This window comes from Coenobita brevimanus, chromosome 55 (assembly GCF_032717465.1).
Source record: "Coenobita brevimanus isolate Jiangsu-jjx chromosome 55, ASM3271746v2, whole genome shotgun sequence".
NCBI classification, from domain to species: domain Eukaryota; kingdom Metazoa; phylum Arthropoda; class Malacostraca; order Decapoda; family Coenobitidae; genus Coenobita; species Coenobita brevimanus.
In genome coordinates this window covers 23,667,794-23,673,706 of record NC_137008.1, presented here as the reverse complement: position 1 = coordinate 23,673,706, position 5,913 = coordinate 23,667,794, and the positions used below count along the sequence as shown (strand labels likewise).

Here is a 5,913-nt window from a genome sequence, read left to right as displayed (position 1 = left end):
CATAAAATGGCATTATGAAAAAGTTGTCATCTCATTTCCTTGCAGACTGGCTATTGTACTGAAAACATGATAGGAAGGGCTAGCACGATGAACAGGCTCCCAAGAAGTGTTAAAAAGAGTCTCATTCCTATGTTGACTAGAAGGGTTTAGTTGTTTGTTACATTGAACGCTATTAAAAGCTTCTTCATTTCATGTTATTAATGTAAGAATAATATGCATCCAGGAATGTTCATTCTGCCAAATAAAACCCTCTGACTAACCCAACCTCATTATAATCGTTCTATTTTTTTTTTTACCTGTCATAAGCAATCAGCATGCTCTATATTATATATGCGGTGATTACCAAGAATCATATTAAACCCCTATTTTGGATATATATATATATATATATTTGTGCATGAGAATATTTCCCTGGTGATTTTTAGTGTGATTTGAATAATTTAGTTTGTTATTTTTGTCAGAATCAACTGCACCTATGCAGCACAACCCACACATAAACACACACCAAAAAAAAAAAAAAAAAAAAATCACCCCCCTCCAGGACATTAACTTAACCAAACCTGACCCAACTTAACCAAGTCAAACCTAAGGTTTGCTTAGGTATGGTTAGGGTTGCCAGAATTATGATTTCCTTGTTTTAGTGTGAATTGCATGAATGTGACTTCCTTTTTTTGTTTGTGAATTTGCATTGGTTCATGCGGGCCTGTCTCCAAGATAGGTGATTATCTTGGGAAAAAAAAAAGAAATCACCACGCTAAAACAGACCAGAAAATATATAATCTGTTATAGAGGTGTATGCAGTAACCATATTTGCCCAATTTCTCCATAGAATTCAGTCGGGATGAGAGTCCAAAAGTTAACTGTTTTGGATGAAGGAATATAATGGAAATAATGTGAACTTATTGCTTGGGTGAGTGTTACATATTCGTGTGATTGATTATAGGATACATTACAGTGTTCTTTAGCTTGTTTTATTGTTATTTTTAAATAAGATTTTCTTATGTGATACAGTTATGCCTTTGACAGGTATTCTTGTGAAATATGTGGACAAGAGTTTTTGAGTGAGGTGGCAGCAGAAAAGTGCTTTGCATATCATGCTTATCGCTTAATTCATCCCGAACCAATTGCTGGCCCTTCAACTGGTGACACTGAACATCAGTCAGGGGATGATGACAATGTTGATACTTTTGAAATGCTGACAGAGCATGAGGGCAGTAGTGCAGCTGACCAGGCCCGGTCCCAGAACAAGCCAAGTAAAAGTGGTGAGTAGGAGGTCAACATCAGTGAACTTGTCATACAAATGCCTACTTTGCCAGTCATGAATGGTCTCAGACTCTTTCTTTTCCCAAAAATTACAGCACTATTTGCCAAAGAGACCGCCTTCTTCAGTTAATACTTTTATTGTGATTTTATTGATTATTTGGTTAAAATTAAAGTTAGCTGTTGCAAAGCAATGTTATTACGGTAATTATTGGATATTGGTGACTTGGATAGGTAAATTTCAGTTTTCACAAAGTTTATTTACTAGCATAAGCATTTGTATTTCTGCAAATAGTTGTGGCTTTTGGTTTTACTGTATTTCAACACTCCCTAACCTAGGCCAGGGTAATTTAGGTATATTTGAGATTTGGTTTCTTTTTCTTCAATTTTCTCATATATATTTTTTTTAATTACCTGCATTTCCTGACATTTAGCAGATAGATTGTACTCTCTCTCTCTCTGTCTCTCTCGCTCTCTCTCTGCCTATGCATCATTTCTCACTGGTCCTTAATGTCAATCAGTTTATTTCCTTTTTATCTTAAGAAGCCGATACATTAATTAACAAGCATTATTGTTTACTGGTAGGTCAACAATTTATATTATTCCAATTATGAAATTTCTCCTCCAAGGCTGGGGAGGCAGGCGTAAGGAAATTTGTAACTACGAGGCAACAGAACTTTTAGTTAGCCATGTTAAGAAAAATTTCCTCTGGTTAGTTGATAAAAAAAAACGAAGATCAGTGTGTGGCGGGAAATAACTCAGACCTTGCAAACAGTTATAAGTATTTTGTTCCTGTTCCTCGTACATGTACTGCAAAAAGCTATACTATTCATGCATTGTTTGTCTTGAAAATAAGTTTCCGTTGTTTTATTTATTCCATATGATACCTATCATAAAATAGCACAGTGAAGACTATATTTGTTACTTTTCAACAAAGAATACGTTCTGATCTGATTATCAGACAACATCTGCAATAGTCAGCATTTCATCTGCCATTATATCTTTATGCAGTAGTAATCAATTGTCAGTTTTTTTTTTTTTTTTTCACATTGTGTTATCACCTAAAGATTTATTCCTAACCTTATACTGTATTGAGTAACTTTACGTACCAGACAGCCACCATGCTGGGCACTTCAGCTAGACTTACCTGAAAACGTTTTACAGTTTACTTATATTGTAGGAGAATGGATCCTTGGGATTAGGTGACAGCAGATCTGAACTTACTAGAGGTGGAAAGTATTTGCCTTTTCAATTCTGTTACATAACATAATTATGAGCTACTTAATGATGGACCAGAACATTCAAGGCATAGTGACTAACAGTTTTATATCCTGAATTCTACTTGAGGCAGACATAAGATTATACTTTAATATTTGTTGCATATTTCAGAAACAGAGATCAATAGTGTACAGACTGTGAGAGTTGTGTGGAGCTACTGCATCTGTAGAGTATTTCCTTCAAAAACAATCCCCTGTATGTTAGCTACATAATTTTGAGCAGGACCGTATGTTTATGATGTTCATTAATTTTCTCCTTTTTGTCAGGCTCTGCCAGGAAATCGTCTTCCAAGAAAGGTATATTTTGAAATAGTGTCCTTAAAGTTAAGCACATTGAGCATGACCTGCATTCAGTCGCATCCTGTCAGTGAACATAGACTAGATGCTTCATAGCCCAATACAGTAATAGCTGTACTGCTTTCATTCTTTAATAGTGCCAATCAAAAACCTTTTCTTTTTTAATTGGGGAAAGGCAGTTTTGTTTTATGTGTATAATACCTGTTTCTTATGTATGATATGTATGTGGAGACACACCAGTTCTTCATTGTAACAATGTACTGTACGTGGGTTGTATCATATGTACTTGGGTTACATCAAATGTACATAGGTTGCATGACATGTACATAACAGAGCATGTGTGTGGGTACATTTGCATTATTCTTTTGTATAATGGGCTCCAAGGTCTGAACTTCCCATTGATGCTTCTAACATTGTGTTTGCCTTGTGCACATGGCTTTGCTTTTATTTGCTTATTGTTATTATTGATTTGGTTTTCAATGTCCACTGCATTCTGGGTTGCCATTGCCTGCAACACACAACTTTCGGTGACTTTAATGTTTCTCAAATATTTTTGCATAACATTTGCAATTTGGCAATTAGTATCTAAGGATATAGGAAGTGGATGAATGGGCGCAGGGAAAACAAGAGGAAGTAGCTTCTGTAATAAGAGTAGATAGGCTACGTGAGGAAGACAGACAAGCAGAGTATAAGAGTATATTGGAAGAATGATTTGCTTTGTATGAGTTAGAGTGGATGGAAGATGTGGAAGGAGTTTGTAAGATATTTAAAGAAGAAATTTGTGCATCGAGTAAGACAGTGTGTGGGGTGAGGAAGAGATGCAAAGAGGTGCAAGGAACAGCATGGTAGAATGAAGAAGTGAAACACGCTGTATTTAGGTAGTGTTATGAACAAGGATGGAGGTTTGGCAGATCGAGTGCTTCAAAGGGTGCAGCAGGGAAGGAAGGCTGATGGTTCATTGAAAGCAGTGATAAGGAACAGGAAAGTGAGCATGGAAGTTAAAATGTCATTGCATGACAATATTGTGATACCCATCCTAATGTATGGAAAGGAAACATGTACCCTTTTAGGACAAAAGTCAAGAGCAAGAGATAAGAGTAATAGTAGAAATATAATGGTTTAAACTGTACACGTATTACATTCACATTGTAATGAAATTATTTTGTTTATTAATAATATAATCGTTCAAGATTTTATGCAGTATGTTGCAATGGTATCCACTCAATACTCTTGACATTGTCCATGTGACATGACCATATTGCCAGTGTCAGATTTGTTTAGCAGTCAAAGGAATCTATTCTGAGCTGAAACGATTTTGTTCTTTTTAATTTTATTTTTCCATTGCATGTATACATATTTAGGTATATCTATTTATAAAGTATATAACTCCACTACTTAGGTTAATAAAATATTTTTCTTTCAGATCCCCGGGGTGACTCTACAACAAGTTGAAATGAAATGGAGGATGATAAAAAGAAAATACCACGAGTATGAGACCAACAAGGTGGCAACAGGCCGGGGAAGGACGCCTGAGCCACGGCACTATGATGAGTTGTCCTCTTTTTTAAAACAAAGGCCGCTTTCCAGACCATCACAATGTGTCCTTGAGGGTGCGAGTACAAGCCAGGGCACTCCGACTATATCAGACGTGGATGATGAGCCTCTTCCACTTGAGGAGCTGGAGGAGCCACAACTCCCAGGCCCTAGCCAAGCTCCTGAAGCAGTCCCAACACCAGAGCCAGCCCAACCACTGCCAGCAGTCGAAAGGGAACAGCATCCACCTCCTCCTCCTCCTCGTCAGAGAACAAGGAGGCGAATACAACCAAGATCAGAGAGGAGGGAGCTTTTAAATGTATTAAATGACATAAAATGACTTGTGGAAAGATCTGTCCAGATTCAGGAAACATATAGCACCAAAATGGACAAGAGAGCTGAGGAAAAACATAATATTGATATGAAATTAAAAGAAATTGAAATTCAAAGAAAATCAGAACAACTAAGGATTTTAAAAAAATAAATAATAATGCTAGAAAGAGAATAAGATAATAAGTGTGAAGTGGGGGTATTTAATTCATTTATTTTTTATTTTTTGTAAATGCTTAACCTTTTTTCTTATCTTGGAACATCAGTTCCCATCCTCAGGTTGTGACCCAGTCAGAAAGTGTTAGCTAAACATTCATTTTGTTTAGTAATTTTGTCATGGAAACAAATGATACTGAAAGAAATTTATAAGCTGCTGCAAGACGTTTAAAAAAGCTCATTTTCCGTTTCATTGCTCAGAATAAAGAAATTAGTAGTACTACATACGTATTAATATGTATTATTGTTTATTTTTTACAGGAATGAAATAGTTTAAATAGGTATTTACAAATAATTCAAAGGTCAATACTTATAGGCTTATTTTAGGGTCATGAGGTTGAATTGCTGGGAGATTCTGGGTAATAGACATTAAATGTTGGGAAGCACTGTGTTATATAGAGCCCTTATTCTTGTAGTTGCAGATTTTTCCACCTGGTGAATGAGTATTGATTGAACATCAGTGATAACTGTAACATGTTTGTATGTTCATTTTTCATTCATTGCCAGACGCCATGTATCCCACACGGGGTGGCCAAGGGCTTAGAGTTAATTGTTTTACAGGGAGGGGCACTAATTCTCCACCAACCCCACTTGACACGTGGGGATGCCAACAGCATCTGGTGTTCCCTGGCGGTCACCCATCCAAGTACTAACCAGAACCAACGTTGCTTAACTTCGCTGATCGGACGGGAAGCGGTGTACTCAACGTGGTATGGCTGTTTGTATGTGTATCCTTATTTATAGATCTTTTTGTTTTTCTGTACACTAATTTTTTTTAAATGTTAATTTTTCATATTTGTAGTATTTCATATATAGAGTAAGTCTCTATTTTTGTAACTTGTAAAATTAACTGTTTTCACATGTATAAGTAATGGTAGTGCAGTATTGATAGCTCTTGGTGGTAGAAGGATCACACTTTTATGAACGTCACTAAGGATAAAGAAACCCACAATGTTAGACGAAGTGGATGTATTCCAAATAGTTTTGGCGACAACGGTCT

At 36.3% G+C, this 5,913-nt stretch overlaps 1 non-coding gene across 1 annotated transcript; it reads right to left on the bottom strand.

Annotated features, from left to right (window-relative positions):
- Nucleotides 1-5,518: 5,518 nt before the first annotated feature.
- Nucleotides 5,519-5,637, bottom strand: LOC145401564 (5S ribosomal RNA). The gene has a single exon (XR_013897651.1). It is a non-coding gene; the product is annotated as a 5S ribosomal RNA (ribosomal RNA).
- Between the last annotated feature and the right edge of the window lie 276 nt (nucleotides 5,638-5,913).